This window comes from Oncorhynchus mykiss, chromosome 2 (genome assembly GCF_057628025.1).
Source record: "Oncorhynchus mykiss isolate SJ-2025 chromosome 2, ASM5762802v1, whole genome shotgun sequence".
NCBI lineage: Eukaryota > Metazoa > Chordata > Actinopteri > Salmoniformes > Salmonidae > Oncorhynchus > Oncorhynchus mykiss.
Window position 1 is genome coordinate 60054346 of NC_143023.1, and position 15313 is coordinate 60069658.

General features: G+C 43.4%; 2 pseudogenes; both read right to left on the minus strand.

Moving 5' to 3' along the window:
- Positions 1–1411: 1411 nt before the first annotated feature.
- LOC110492814 (ankyrin repeat and SOCS box protein 15-like) lies at positions 1412–11392 on the minus strand (annotated as a pseudogene).
- A 630-nt stretch (positions 11393–12022) lies between these two features.
- LOC149985167 (ankyrin repeat and SOCS box protein 15-like) lies at positions 12023–15313 on the minus strand (annotated as a pseudogene).

Consider the following 15313-nt stretch of genomic DNA (forward strand, 5'->3'; position numbering starts at 1 on the left):
TTGGCACTATGCATTCGGGCAGATAGCATTCTCCCGGCATTAGCCAAACCCGGATTTGTCTGTCAGACTGCCAGATGGTGAAGAAAGATTAATCACTTCAGAGAATGCTTTCCCACAGTAGCAGAGTCCAACAGCAGCGAGCTTTACACTACTCCAGTCCACGATTTGCATTGCACATGGTGATCTTTGGCTTGTGTGCGGCTGCTCGGCCATGGAAACCCATTTCATGAAGCTCCCGACGAACAGTTCTTGTGCTGACGTTGCTTACAGAGGCAGTTTGGAACTCGGTAGTGAGTGTTGCAACCGAGGACAGACTATTTTTACGCACAACGCGCTTCAGCAGCTGGCGGTCCCATTCTGTGAGCTTGTGTGGCCTACCACTTCATCCGCTGTTGCTCCTAGATGTTTCCACTTCATAATAACAGTACTTACAGTTGACCGGGGCAGCTCTAGTGGGGCAGAAATTTGATGAACTGACTTGTTGGACAGGTGGCATCCTATGACAGTGACTTCAAAAGCCATAGTCAATTGATCGATAATATAATATTAGCTGAATGGTGGTATTAAAAAATATACTTTAACTAACGTACAATGTACCATGTCCGTAAAATGTATATAGTATGTATAAGCTGGAAATAGAAGTCTTGTTGTCAATTAGTTTACTCCGATTGGGGGGGTGGGGGGTGGGGGGGGGGGGGGGGGGGATACAGTTCATATAAGAAAATCCGGCGACTGAAATAAATTCATTAGGCGCTAATCTACGGATTTCACATGACTGGGCAGTGGGGGAGTCAGCCCCAGCCAATCTGAATTTGTTTTTTCACACAAATGGGATTTATTACAGACAGAAATACTCCTCAATTTCATCAGCTGTCCAGGTGGCTGGTCTCAGACAATCCCTCAGGTGAAGAACTCGGATGTGGAGGTCCCGGGCTGGCTGGTTGCACGTGATCTGCGGTTGTGAGGCTGGTTGGACATACTGCCAAATTCTCTAAAATGACCTAGAGAAATTAACATTAAATTCTCTGGCAACGATTCTGGTGAGCATTCCTACAGTCAGCATGCCAATTACATTCTCCCTCAAACTTGAGACATCTGTGGCATTGTGTTGTGTGACGAAACTGCAATTGACTGAAGTATGCTACCTCCTCTGGCTCCTGTTATGTATTTTGTATTTTCAATCCATATAAAATCATTTCTGGTGTTAACATGGTATAATTCTTTCACATGGAAGTCAGAGGTCTGCCGGTCAGGTTAGAGTGCATGTTTGTTGTTTGCACTCCAGGCAATATATGGTTATAATTAGAGTTGACCCGCTTTCACTATCTGTCACTTAAGGAATGCAGGTCATCTGTCACTTAAGGAATGCAGGTCATTCCACTTCACTCAGCAATCAGCATTAACCTCAATGTTTTGATAATCAAAATATTTAATTAGATAGCCAACATCTAGACAGGTGTTAGTTTCAGTTCTAACAATATAATATAAGTTGTTTTAAAAACAACAGCAACATGGGATGAGCCTTCTTGCCATGCATTGAATTCACTGTAAAAGCAAAGATGAACAGTAAATGAAAATAAATAAATGATTGAAAAACGACTTTGCAAAATGAATGTATACTTTTAAGACGAGTTTATGAATACAGATGATTGTTTTCATAGTTAAGTGGTCTAGTCTCTTTCTAAATAAAATAAACATACATATTCTTATTCTGGATCCAATTAAATGCCATCATTTACTATAAGAACCATCATCCATCCTTCCTTATGTGAACTATTTCATTTCATATCACCCTGACCATGAAACACAACAGACATTCACTTGTCCATACATATCATTTTGCCATGCAAATCATGTTCTTTGTAGAATAGCTATTCCTTCAGTCTATTCCTTCAGTTCCTAGAGTTTCCAAGATGGCACTGCAGTTGGATGTGTTTCTGTCTTTGTCTTATCCCGTGTAAATAGCCAGTCTTTTTCGGATATATCTTAATCTCACTTTCTATCTACGAACTAAATATACTTTCCTGCAACCCGTCTCACCCAATGTGGTACGGATCTGCTATTTTTATTCCTTATAACTGGAACTTCCATCAGGAGCTAGCCAGATAACTAGCTACTAGTCTTTGTTAGCCACGGCTAGTGGTCCTCGCTTTTTTCCCCCGTCATTAGCCAGCCTTAGCTCGGACAATCACCTGCTAGTCTGCACAGCGCGATATCAACTCAGAGCATATTGTACTGCTTCTCTCTACCATATCACCGGATTCCTGCCATTCTGGATCACTACACCGGATCATTACTCCAGATCATCGCAGCTAGCTATCTGCAAACGAGTGGCTACTGTTAGCTAATGCCTCTGTCCCGAAGCAAGCACCAGCTAGCATCGAGCTAGGCCCATATACCAGCTAATTCTAGGGCTACAATACCTCCTTGGCCAATTGGCCTGGATCCTTTATTGTCGACACAGAGCCCCGTCGATCCATCACGACTGGACTGCCGACATGATCGCCCGATGTGGTCTCAACAGGCTATTTTGTTACGATGTCGGCGAAGAACCAGCTACTAGCCTCGACCCTTTAGCTTTTCAGAACGCTGTGTCCCCTGCTCGCCTAATGTAGTAGTGACTAGAAAACAGCACCCTGACTCACCTACTGCTGTTTTTTTGACCCCATGATCACTCGGCTACACAGCTGATGCCCCCTGGACTGTTTCAATAACACGGTACCTCATTTTGTTAACCTGTCGGCACAAGCCTCGAACTCCTGTATGTACCTAACAGACCCGCTCTGCCCACTCTGCCCATTCATCGCCATTTACCCGTTGCTGACTTAGCTCTCCTCCTCCTCCTCAACATCTGTGATTGCTTTATGCCTCTCTCTAATGTCAATATGCCTTGTCTACTGCTGTCTTGGCTAGTTTTTACTGTTTTATTTCACAGTAGAGCCTTCAGTCCCGCTCAAAATGCCTTAGATAGCTCTTTCGTCCCACCCCACACACATGCGGAGACCTCACCTGGCTTAACTTGTCCCTTCAGAGACGAAACCTCTCTCATCGTCACTCAATGCCTAGGTTTACCTCCGCTCTACTCACATCCTACCATATCCTTGTCTGTACATTATGCCTTGAATCTATTATACCATGCCCAGAAATCTGCTCCTTTTATTCTCTGTCTCCAATGCACTAGACAACCACTCATCCTCTGTTCCTCTGGTGATGTAGAAGTTAACCCTGGCCCTGTATCCCTTAGTTCCACTCCTATTCCCCAGGCGCTATCATTTGTTGACTTCTGTAACCGCAAAAGCCTTGGTTTCATGCATGTTAACTTCGGATGTCTCCGCCCTAAATTTGTTTTATTCACTGCTTTAGCACACTCTGCCAAGCCTGATGTCCTAGTTGTGTCTGAATCCTGGCTTAGGAAGGCCACCAAAAATGCAGAAATGTCCATCCCCAACTGCAATATTTTCTGGCAAGATAGAACTGTCAAAGGGGGTGGAGTTGCAATCTACTACAGAGTTATGTCATGCTATCCAGGTATGTACCCAAACAGTTCGAGCTTCTACTTTTAAAAATCCACCTCTCCAGAAATAAGTCTCTCACTGTTGCTGCTTGTTATAGACCAACCTCAGCCCCCAGCTGTGCCCTGGACACCATACGTGAATTAAATGCCTCTCGTTTATCTTCGGAGTTTGTACTGTTAGGTGACCTAAACTGAGATATGCTTAACACCCCGGCCGTCCTATAATCTAAGATAGATGCCCTCAATCTCACACAAATGATCATGGAACCCACCAGGTACAACCTTAAATCTATAAACACGGGCACCCTCAGATATCATCCTGACCAACCTGCCTTCTAAATACACCTCTGCTGTCTTCAACCAGGACCTCAGTGATCACTGCCTCATTGCCTGCATCCGTAAGGTGTCCACAGTCAAACCACCCCTCATCACTGTCAAACGCACCCTTAAACACTTCAGCGAGCAGGCCTTTCAAATCGACCTGGCCCGGGTATCCTGGAAGGATATTGACCTCATTCCGTCAGTAGAGGATGCCTGGTTATTCTTTAAAAATGCTTTCCTCACCATCTTAAATAAGCATGCCCCATTCAAAAAAAAAATGAACTAAGAACAAATATAGCCTTTGGTTCACTCCAGACCTGACTGCCCTTGACCAGCACAAAAAAAAATCCTGTGGCGGACTGCATTAGCATCAAATAGCCCCCATGATATGCAACTTTTCAGGAAAGTTAGGAACCAATATACACAGGCAGTTAATTAAGAAAGCAAAGGCTAGCTTTTTCAAACAAAAATGTGCATCCTGTAGCACAAACTCCAAAAAGTTCTGGGACACTGTAAAGTCCATAGAGAATAAGAGCACCTCCTCCCAGCTGCCCACTGCACGGCGGCTAGAAAACACTGTCACCACCGATAAATCTACGATAATCAAACATTTCAATAAGCATTTTCTACGGCTGGCCATGCTTTCCACCTGGCTACCCCTACCCCGGTCAACTTCCCTGCACCCCCCACAGCAACTCGCCCAAGCCTCCCCATTTCTCCTTCTCCCAAATCCAGATAGCTGATGTTCTGAAAGAGCTACAAAATCTGGACCCTACAAATCAGCCCGGGCTAGACAATCTGGACCCTCTCATTCTAAAATGATCTGCTGCAATTGCTGCAACCATTATTACTAACCTGTTCAACCTCTCTTTCGTATCATCTGAGATCCCTAAAGTTTGGAAAACTGCCGCGGTCATCCCCCTCTTCAAAGTGGGTGACACTCTAGACCCAAACTGTTACAGACCTATATCTATCCTACTCTGCCTTTCTAAAGTCTCTGGAAGCAAAGTTAACAAACAGATCACCGATTATTTCAAATCCCACTGTACCTTCTCCGCTATGCAATCTGTTTTCCGAGCTGGTCATGGGTGCAACTCAGCCACGCTCAAGGTCCTAAACGATATCATAACCGCCATCTATAAAAGACAATACTGTGCAGCCGTATTCATCGACCTGGCCAAGATTTTCGTCTCTGTCAATCATCGCATTCTTATCGGCAGACTCAACAGCCCTTTTGAGTCAAATGACTGCCTTGCCTGGTTCACCAACTACTTCTCAGTTAGAGTTCAGCGTGTCAAATCAGAGGGCCTGTTGACTGTTCTGACTTAGAATATGTGGACAACTGCAAATACCGAGGTGTCTGGTTAGACTGTAAACTCTCATTCCAGACTGACATTAAGCATCTCCAATCCAAAATTAAATCTAGAATCGGCTTCCTATTTCGCAACAAAGAATCCTATTTTGCAACAAAGCAACAAAGCATCCTTCATGCTGCCAAACATACCCTCGTAAAACTGACTATCCTACCGATCCTTGACTTCGGCAATGTAATTTACAAAATAGCCTCAACACTCTACTCAGCAAATTGGATTTAGTCTATCACAGTGCCATTCGTTTTGTCACCAAAGCCCCATATACTACCCACCACTGTGACCTGTATGCTCTCGTTGGCTGGCCCTCGCTTCACATTCATTGCCAAAACCACTGGCTCCAGGTCATCTCTAAGTCTTTGCTAGGTAAAGCCCCACCTTATCTCAGCTCACTGGTCACAATAGCAGCACCCACCCATAGCACGCGCTCTAGCAGGTATATTTCACTGGTCACCCCCAAAGCCAACTCCTCCTTTGGCCACATTTCCTTCCAGTTCTCTGCTGCCAATGGCTGGAGAATTATATCTCCCTCATTAACTTTAAGCATCAGCTGTCAGAGCAGCTTACCGATCATTGCACCTGTACATAGCCCATCTGTACATAGCCCACCCAACTACCTCACCCCCATGTTGTTATTAATTTATTTTGCTATTTTTCATCCCAGAATCTCTACTTGCACATTCATCTTCTGCACATCTATCACTCCAGTGTTAATTGGTAAATTGTAATTATTTTGCCACTATGGCCTATCTAACCTCCTTAATCTTACTACATTTGCACACAATGTATGTAGACTTTTCCATCGTGTTATTGACCCTACGTTTGTTTATCCCATGTGTAACTCTGTGTTGTTTGTGTCGCACTGCTTTGCTTTATCTTGGCCAGGTCGCAGTTGTAAATGAGAACTTGTTGTCAACTGGCCTACCTGGTTAAATAAAGGTGAAATTAAAAAATGTAATTAAAAAAAAAAAGTCTGGGTGGGAATGGGGCGGAGTCCCTGATGTTTGGATCCTCCAGTCTCTTTGGAGTCATCTGTTTCCTGATCACCAGTCTGCACAGATGTGTCAGTGAACGGGGTTTTGCTTGGTCAGATAAGAAAGACAGAAGAGAGGTTTCAGGTTCAGGAGCAAAGGTAGTTTGGGTTTTTTGTGGGCCATGTCCCCTACTCATGGTCATTGCATTGCCTACACATTTTTCTTGCTATTTCCTTTGAATTTTATTAAACTACTCACCTAATATGCAGCTGTTTTAAGCCACGCTTTGCGCTTATCCAGGATCTGTCTCAGCTTTGGACAGAGAGGCACGTGACTGACGTAGTCCAGAAGGATCATGTCAAGTTCTGACCTTAGTTCCTTTTTTATGTCTTTATTTTAGTTGGTCAGAGCGTGAGTTGGGGGGAGGCATTCTATGTTGTTTTTCTATGTTTTCTTCTGTTGTTATATTTCTATGTGTTTGGCCTAGTATGGTGCTCAATCAGAGGCAGGTGTCAGTCGTTGTCTCTGATTGGGAGCCATATTTAGGTAGCCTGTTTTCTATTGTGTTTTGTGGGTGGTTGTATCCTGTGTTAGTGTTTTCACCATACAGGACTGTTTCGGTTGTTTGTTTGTACTTTTTTTTTTATTTTGTTCAATGTTCTGTTGATTTATTAAATATATCATTATGGACACTCACCACGCTGCACATTGGTCTGATCCTTGCTACTCCTCCTCTGAAGAAGAGGAATTCCGTTACAGATCCACACTGCTCTCCCAGCCAAGTGCAACAGCCAAGAAACTCTGATGAAATTACAGAACTGGGTGACAGGGATGACAAAAAAGATTTGTTAAGGCATTTATTACAATCGTTAATATGTGGATTTTATGAGAGTTTATGGATTTAAAATGATAACTCAAACTTTTTCTTGATAATTGGAATCAGTCTGGTCACTCAAGTCATCCCAGGTGCTGTCATGGGTACAGCAGAAACTTTAATCTGTGTCATAGCCGTTGTTCAGCAGTTGACGCATCATCATCCCAGGCAGTACTGCAGAGCCTGTGGGAAACACTCACTCACCACGGAAAAGTAACAATTGATGTCTTCATGTCTGGCCAAAAGCAGCTTTGCAATCTCGTACTGCCCATCTCTCACCGCCACCACGAGGCAGAATAGAGCGGCCAGGTCAGGTTTGTCTCCTGTGTTCAGCAGCATTTCAGTGCAGGTCACGTCTCCATTAGAGACAGTAAAGTACAATGCACTTTTTCTCATGTCTCTGTAGTCTTCAGAGATGTGAAGGTCTAGGAGAGCGTTGACATCAAAGCCCTTTTCCACGAGTAGCTCCAGGCATTGTACATGGACTCTGTCGGCTGCAGAGTGAACGGGACTCTTGCCTGAAAGTCTGATTGCCCTTCTAGTGGTTATCAGAATAAAAATTCTCAGTGACCTGAAAGAGAAAAGTTAACTCTGATCAGTGAAGTAGTTTTCCTTCGAACTACATTCGGTTCTTCTTTATTTTAAAGATAAATAATGGACTCCAGCAGAGGAGGCTGGTAGGGGGAGCTATAGGAGGAAAGGCTTATTTTTATGGCTGGAATGGAATAAATAATAAACAATAAATAACCATATGGGAATGAGGTAGTTGGGTGTGCTATTTACAGATGGGCTATGAACAGGTGCAATGATCAGTAAGCTGCTCTGATCAGTAAGCTGATGCTTAAAGTTAGTGAGGGAGATATAAGACTCCAGCTTCAGTGATTTTTGCAATTCGTTCCAGTCATTGGCAGGCAGCAGAGAACTGGAAGGAAAGGCAGCCAAATGAGGAGTTGGCTTTGGGGATAACCAGTGAAATATACCTGCTGGAGCGCGTTCTATGGGTGGATGCTGCTATGGTGACCAGTGAGCTGAGATAAGGCGGGGCTTTACCTAGCAGGGTCTTGTAGATGATATGGAGCCAGTGGGTAGATAGTGTTGTGTGGTAGGCTATTACAGAGCAATTACATCATGGGCTGCATTTCTGGAAACGTACTGCATATCCTATAAATCTACTGGCATGAATGTGGATATTTACTGATTTATGTGCGACATGACTTGTTTTGTTTTGTTGGACGTGCTAGAACTGGTTCCTGATCTCTTGGGTTGTGTCCAACAGCGTATTTTAGGTTGTCCCTGGAGGAGAAGACAATGGAGGGATAAACACTGCTAACTCTAGCATTTGCCAGTTCTTGCTGTGAGATGTTACCCCACTCTTCCACCTGCAAGTTTTCAGACATTTCTGGTGTGAATGGCCCTAGCCCTCACCTTCCGATCCAACAGGTCCAAGATGTGCTCAATGGAATTGAGATCCGGGCTCTTCGCTGGCCATGGCAGAACACTGACATTCCTGTCTTGCAGGAAATCAAGCACAGAACGAGCAGTATGGCTGGTGGCATCGTCATGCTGGAGGGTCATGTCAGGATGAGCCTGCAGGAAGGGTACCACATGAGGGAGGAGGATGTTTTCCCTGTAATGCACAGCGTTGAGATTGCCTGCAATGACAACACGCTCAGTCCAATGATGCTGTGACACACCGCCCCAGACCTTGACGGACCCTCCGCCTCCAAATCAATCCCGCTCCAGAGTACAGACCTCGGTGTAACACTCATTCCTTTGACGATAAACCGACCATCACCCCTGGTGAGACAAAATCGCGACTCGTCAGTAGAGAGCACTTTTTGCCAGTCCTGTCTGGCCCAGCGACGGTGGGTTTGTGCCCATAGGTGATGTTGTTGCCGGTGATGTCTGGTGAGGACCTGCCTTACAACAGGTCTACCTCAGCCTATTGCGGACAGGCTGAGCACTGATGGAGGGATTGTGCGTTCCTGGTGTAACTCGGCCAGTTGTTGTTGCCATCCTGTACCTGTCCCGCAGGTGTGATGTTCGGATGTACCGATCCTGTGCAGGTGTTGTTACACGTGGTCTGCCACTGCAAGGACGATCAGCTGTCCATCCTGTCTCTCTGTAGTGCTGTCTTAGGCGTCTCACAGTACAGACATTGCAATTTATTGCCCTGGCCACATCTGCAGTCCTCATGCCTCCTTGCAGCATGCCTAAGGCACGTGACCCTGGGCATCTTTCTTTTGCTGTTTTTCAGAGTCAGTAAAAATGCCTCTTTAGTGTCCTAAGTTTTCATAAATGTGACCTTAATTGCCTACCATCTGTAAGCTGTTAGTGACTTAACGACTGTTCCACAGGTGCATGTTAATTATTTGTTCATGGTTCATTGTACAAGCATGGGAAATAGTGTTTAAACCCTTTACAATGAAGATCTGTGAAGTTATTTGTTTTTTTATGAATTATCTTTGAAAGACACCGTCCTGAGAAAGTTTCTTTTCTTGCTAAGTTATTGATAAATATCACTTTACTACAATGGGACAAGTGGGCTTGATGCATTTTCATTGCAAATTCATTTTTTTGCATACAGCTCATCTGCAGCCATGGTTTGCTTTGTGTGAGCTGTGCATTCATTTAGTGGGCCAACGTAATATAATTTTGCAAAAAATGCCTACCCAACCTGGTTCATAATTGAAATAAAACAGTACGACTTTACATGACACCCAGCGTCATAACAGTCATAACCGTGTCATATGTCATAATAGCTGACATAATATGGTCATAGCACTGTCATAACACATATATTTAGACCTGTTGTGACATATATTGCGTTATTTTATGTCTGGTTGTGACACCCTACATTAGAGTGTCAAAACCCACAAAGCCTACCAAACAAGGCAAAACATTCCATGACACCATAGCCTACTTGTGAACAGTATGTTTTTGTTATATAACATTTTCTGAAATGTACCATATTAAATTATCATTGTAATTGTGCACACATTGATGTCAGACATGCGCCTACCCCAAAGCTCGGTTTCTGATGACTGGGATGAATGCAGGAGCAGGACAAGACACACTCTTTTTAACTGACATTTAAAAAAAAATGTTTTTATTTATTTAACCTTTATTTAACTAGGCAAGTCAGTTAAGAACAAATTCTTATTTACAATGACGACCTGCCCTGTCCAAACCTTAACCCGGACGATGCTGGGCCAATTGTGCGCTGCCCTTTGGGACTCCCGAATCACAGCCGGTTATGATACAGCCTGGAATCGAACCAGGGTCTGTTGTGACACCTCTGCCACTGAGATGCAGTGCCTTAGACCAAGGGCATGTAGGTGATAGGCATATATGATTTTGATGGTAATAATACTTTTTGACTGTGTCATTGAATAAATGTGGGTTTTGACAATCTTAAGTAGGTGTCATAATCAGCCATAAAAGAACGCAATATATCTCACAACAGGTGTAAACATATTGGTCATGACAGTGTTATAACCATACTATGACAGTTTATAACAATTTATGTCAGATGTTATAACATATTATGACATGGTTATGACCATAATGTGTTATGATGCTGGGTGTCAAGTAAAGTGTTACCCATAAAACCCTGCATGTGAAAATGACAATCTCAGTAATCAGACAGAGTCACAATGCATTTACCTCGATCAATAGCCTTTAGGATCTTCAGATGTTCATCACTGAGAATATTGAAACAGAGGAGATCATGTTTAGACAGTGTTCCAAAATAATTGAAGTAAGCATAATATGAATAATTGTTCATGTCATTTTGATCTAAAAAATGACAGCATATAGCAAAATGAAAAAGTAGCCTAGGACATGGAGTATTTTCAGAAGTGTATTCGTATCATGCATTACCTCTCTAAAGATGATAATGATATTTGTGGCACGACTCCTGAATGCTCATCTGAATGTCGTAATCAAGCAGTCGATCTTCGTCCAGGTCGTCAGGATCCATAGCTTCAGAGGAAATAGCGATGTTACCATGTGGCCTACTATCACCGTGCTCCCGACCTTTAGGTGTGCAAAGGTAATTGACTCCAGAAACATCTAAACACAATGTTCTGTTTTATTAGATATATTGTACTTTTCATCAGTCAGGCAGATTTCAGTTCTCACCTGTGAAATCTAGTTCTGTTGAAATCACGGGTCCCACCCGGTCCAGACAGAGGGATTGTAGTGTAATTTGTGCCATGCCTGAACTGAATCGCCTCTCTACCAAACACACACACACACACACACACACACACTGCTTACTCTCCAGGGCACTGTAGAGCAGGGCAAAGTAGTCCCTGCACTGGGGGTTCATCCGCATGTTCATCCACACACTCCTAATGCTATTTTTAGGTGTCATCTGCTTCCGTTGAAGTCATTTAGCATGCAGGCCATACCACAACATCCAAATGTTGTGTCTTATGTTCACTCATTTTCCATAGTGTCAACTGTAATAATTACAGAGATATTTATACGACTAGTGCAGAAAGAGACAGCAATGTTAAAATAACAGATGGCAAATATTAGCCTTGTCAGAAGAGAATTGTTCAGGGAAGATCCATTTTCTCTGGCAGACTATCAAAGGGGCTTGAAGAACTCCCTGCTGGGTAGTATTAACATGTGATTAAAATGTAGAAAGACATCCAGTGTTGTTGATTTTCCGAGACGCAAAGATGATTCAAGACTATTGTGCTGAAACTGAATAGGATCTCTCAGAAGCTGCATCAGAACTGCTAGAGCTCCAGCATCAATTCCCTTTCAAAGGCTTTATCAAACATCCATGCTTTACTTATTGCTTTTTTGACTAATATGTTGCTCAAAAAGAGACAGGGGAAGACATTATCCAATCCAAAAAAAAATCAAAAAATACTTTACAAAGTGTAAAAATGTGTGAAACAGAAATGTAATAATATGCTCAACAATTCAAACATAAGGTATACAAGCTGCATAGTCAATAAGGTTGCATGGTTGGTAGTTCACAGTCGTCTCTTCTCCCTACATGGCAAACACTTTGGCCATTCAGATCATTCATCAAGTAGCTCTTCAGTCTGGGAGGGAAAAGGTCACAGCTCATGAACATGGGCAGGGCCGGATTAAGAAATCATAGGCCACGGGCTTTGGTCTTGAATTCAAGCAAACAACAGCCCAGGCCAATGAAGCGACACACATATTGTACAATATTAGGAGGATATACATGTATATACAATACCAGTCAAAAGTTTGGACACACCTTCTCATTCCAGGGTTTTTCTTTATTTTTACTATTTTCAACATTGTAGAATAATAATGAAGACATCAAAACTATGAAATAACACATATGGAATCATGTAGTACCCCCCAAAAAGTGTTAAACAAATCAAAATCTATTTTATATTTGAGATTCTTCAAAGTAGCCACCCTTTGCCTTGATGACAACTGTTCAGGAGTTGTATGGCTTGGAGGTAGAAGCTGTTAAGAAGCCTTTTGGACCTAGACTTGCTGCTCCGGTACCGCTTGCCGTGCGGTAGCAGACAGAACAGTCTCTGGCTAGGGTGGCTGGAGTCTTGGACAATTTTTAGGGCCTTTCTCTGACACTGCCTGGTGTAGAGGTCCTGGATGACAGGAAGCTTGGCCCCAGTGATGTACTGGGCCGTACGCACTACCCTCTGTAGTGCCTTGAGGTCGGAGGCCGAGCAGTTACCATACCAGACAGTGACGCAACCAGTCAGAGGTTGCTCTCGATGGTACAGCTGTAGAATGCCAAATGTTTTCAGTCTCCTGAGGGAAAATAGGCTTTGTCGTGCCCTCTTCCTGACTGTCTTGGTGTGTTTGGACCATGATAGTTTGTTGGTGATGTGGACACCAAGGAACTTGAAGCTCTCAACCTGCTCCACTACAGCCCTGTCGATGAGAATGGGGGCATGCTCGGTCCTCCTTTTCCTGTAGTCAACAATCATCTCCTTTGTCTTGCTCACGTTGAGGGAGAGGTTGTTATCCTGGCACGGCACGGCCAGGTCTCTGACCTCCTGTCTCCACTCATTGAAAGCAGGCTACTGAATCGTCCTGTGGTTGGCTGGTGCAGTAAAAACATACTACATATATAATATATACTGTATATATTTCCTTATTTTTTTATACCTTAGGCCGCTCAGGGGCTTCAGCCCCAGTAAGCCCCTGCGTTAATCCGACCCTGATCATGGGGTCATTCAGTCTTTTCAAGGTCAGCTGCTTCCTGATCTCCAGTCAGCACGGGTGCTTGAGTGATCGGGTTTCCCTAGGCGAAAGGGAATAAACAGAAAAGTAAACATTTTGAATGTGATATACTCCATGTAAATGGTGCGTTTGGAATAGTAAAAGCATTGTATTTGAACATATAGTCTTGCCAGTATATAACCTTACCCAGAACGTCACATATGTCAGGCCATTCTTTCTGCTTCTCCAGGGTGAGTTTGAATTGTGAAAAGATATGCACATGACTACCATAGTGCAGAAGAATGTGCACCACACACCCAGACTGGTGCATGAGGTATGAGAGACTCATGAATTCACAAAACTGCATAAAGGATAGACAAGATTGGAAAATATTTTGTTTGTCACTCAGTCGAGAGAAGCTTAATAAACATCCCACAATGGAAATAATGAAAAAAAAGGTTGACAACTCACTGGAATTCCTTCTTCTTCTACACATTTCATACTCAAGCTGTTGTCATGGTTACAAGTGAAGCACCTTTCAATGTCATAGCCATTGTTGAGCAGAAGACACATCATCTCGTCCCGCAGGCAGTAATGCAGAGCCGGGGGAAGCACTGTGTTAATGACCACTGTGAAGTAACAATTGACGTCTGCCTGTCTGGCCAGAAGCAGCTTCACAATCTCATACCTCCCAGCTCTCACCGCCACCAGGAGGCAGCATAGAGGGTCCAGTTCAGGTTTGGCTCCTGCGTTCAGCAGCATTTCGAAGCATGGGATGTCCCTAGAGACAGCAAAGTATAATGTGCTTCTTCTCATGTCCATGTACTTGTCCGTCAGAACACTCTTCCCATTTAAAGCCTGGGAATTGACTCCGTTTCCTTATATGACATGTAAAAACAAAGTCACACCAGCTGAGAGAATACATGAGTCAAGTTTACAAGCAAGACCTCTGTAAATTCACAGAACCTATGACTAGATGGATACGTTAACATTCCGATCTTGATCTTTCTAGTTAACCCGACCTCCGTGCCTTAGCAACACCATCGTGACCTCAGAGCAGCCCACCTTGGCTGCTTCCTGCATTAAGGTCCACTTCTTCTGACAGATCCGCTCCACCCACTAGCAATCAAAAAATAGGCAATTTCATATGAACCGGCCCTAACAGTTTCAGCAAGGAGAATGAAGCTATGCAGCTCCGAGGTTTTAAAAACTCCTTAAAACACAACAATGGTGAATACAACTCAAAGATTGTGTTTCTATGAACTTCTGGATTCATCACAAATCATTGTGAAGACATTTATCTCTAACTGAATATTTGTCTGTTATTACTTGACCAAATGAAATGCAGGTCTACACCTATTTGTTTTAAGAGTGATTTGGTAACAGTGTCATGATCAATGTGATTAAACAACACAATTGCTTACAGTTTAAGTGTGTCATTTTCCTCAGATTGCAGTACACTAATTTTACCCAGCAATAGTGGGTAGTCATTTCTGCTGTTGGTGTTGTGTGGAGAAGCTCCCACGCTCCAGCAGTCTCCACATTCTCCACCAGATCGGCTTTAGCTGCCAGAGTCAGTGGCGTCTCTCCCCCCATTGCTGTTCTCTCCTCCAGTGTTAGCCCATGTGAAGCTACTAGAACAATTCAAAAGGTCACGGCAGAAATTCCTGGGCTTAATGTCTGACCAACCATTATGATGCAAGGGTGCCATCCTGACTGGCAAATGTCTATTGCCATCTAGATTGGTTGAGCCAGACAGGGGAGGGGCTCAATCTGGATGGAATCCAGGCTACCAAATTGGGTAGGTATTTTAATGTATGGAACAAACTGCAGGGCTTTGTTGACGTAAACAAAGTATAGTACCTTGTTGGTACTATAAAAGGTTTTGTACTTACTGCATTTAAATCAATTGGAACTACTTGGTGCCAGTGTATAACTATGAGTCAATTATCATGGGCTGTTTATCATAAATATGGCACACTTACATATGTCATCATTGTGTGTTTTAAGCCTGCTCTCAGTTATGTTTGGCTTGAATCCCACCATTCATGTCATCAGAGATCAAGCTCAT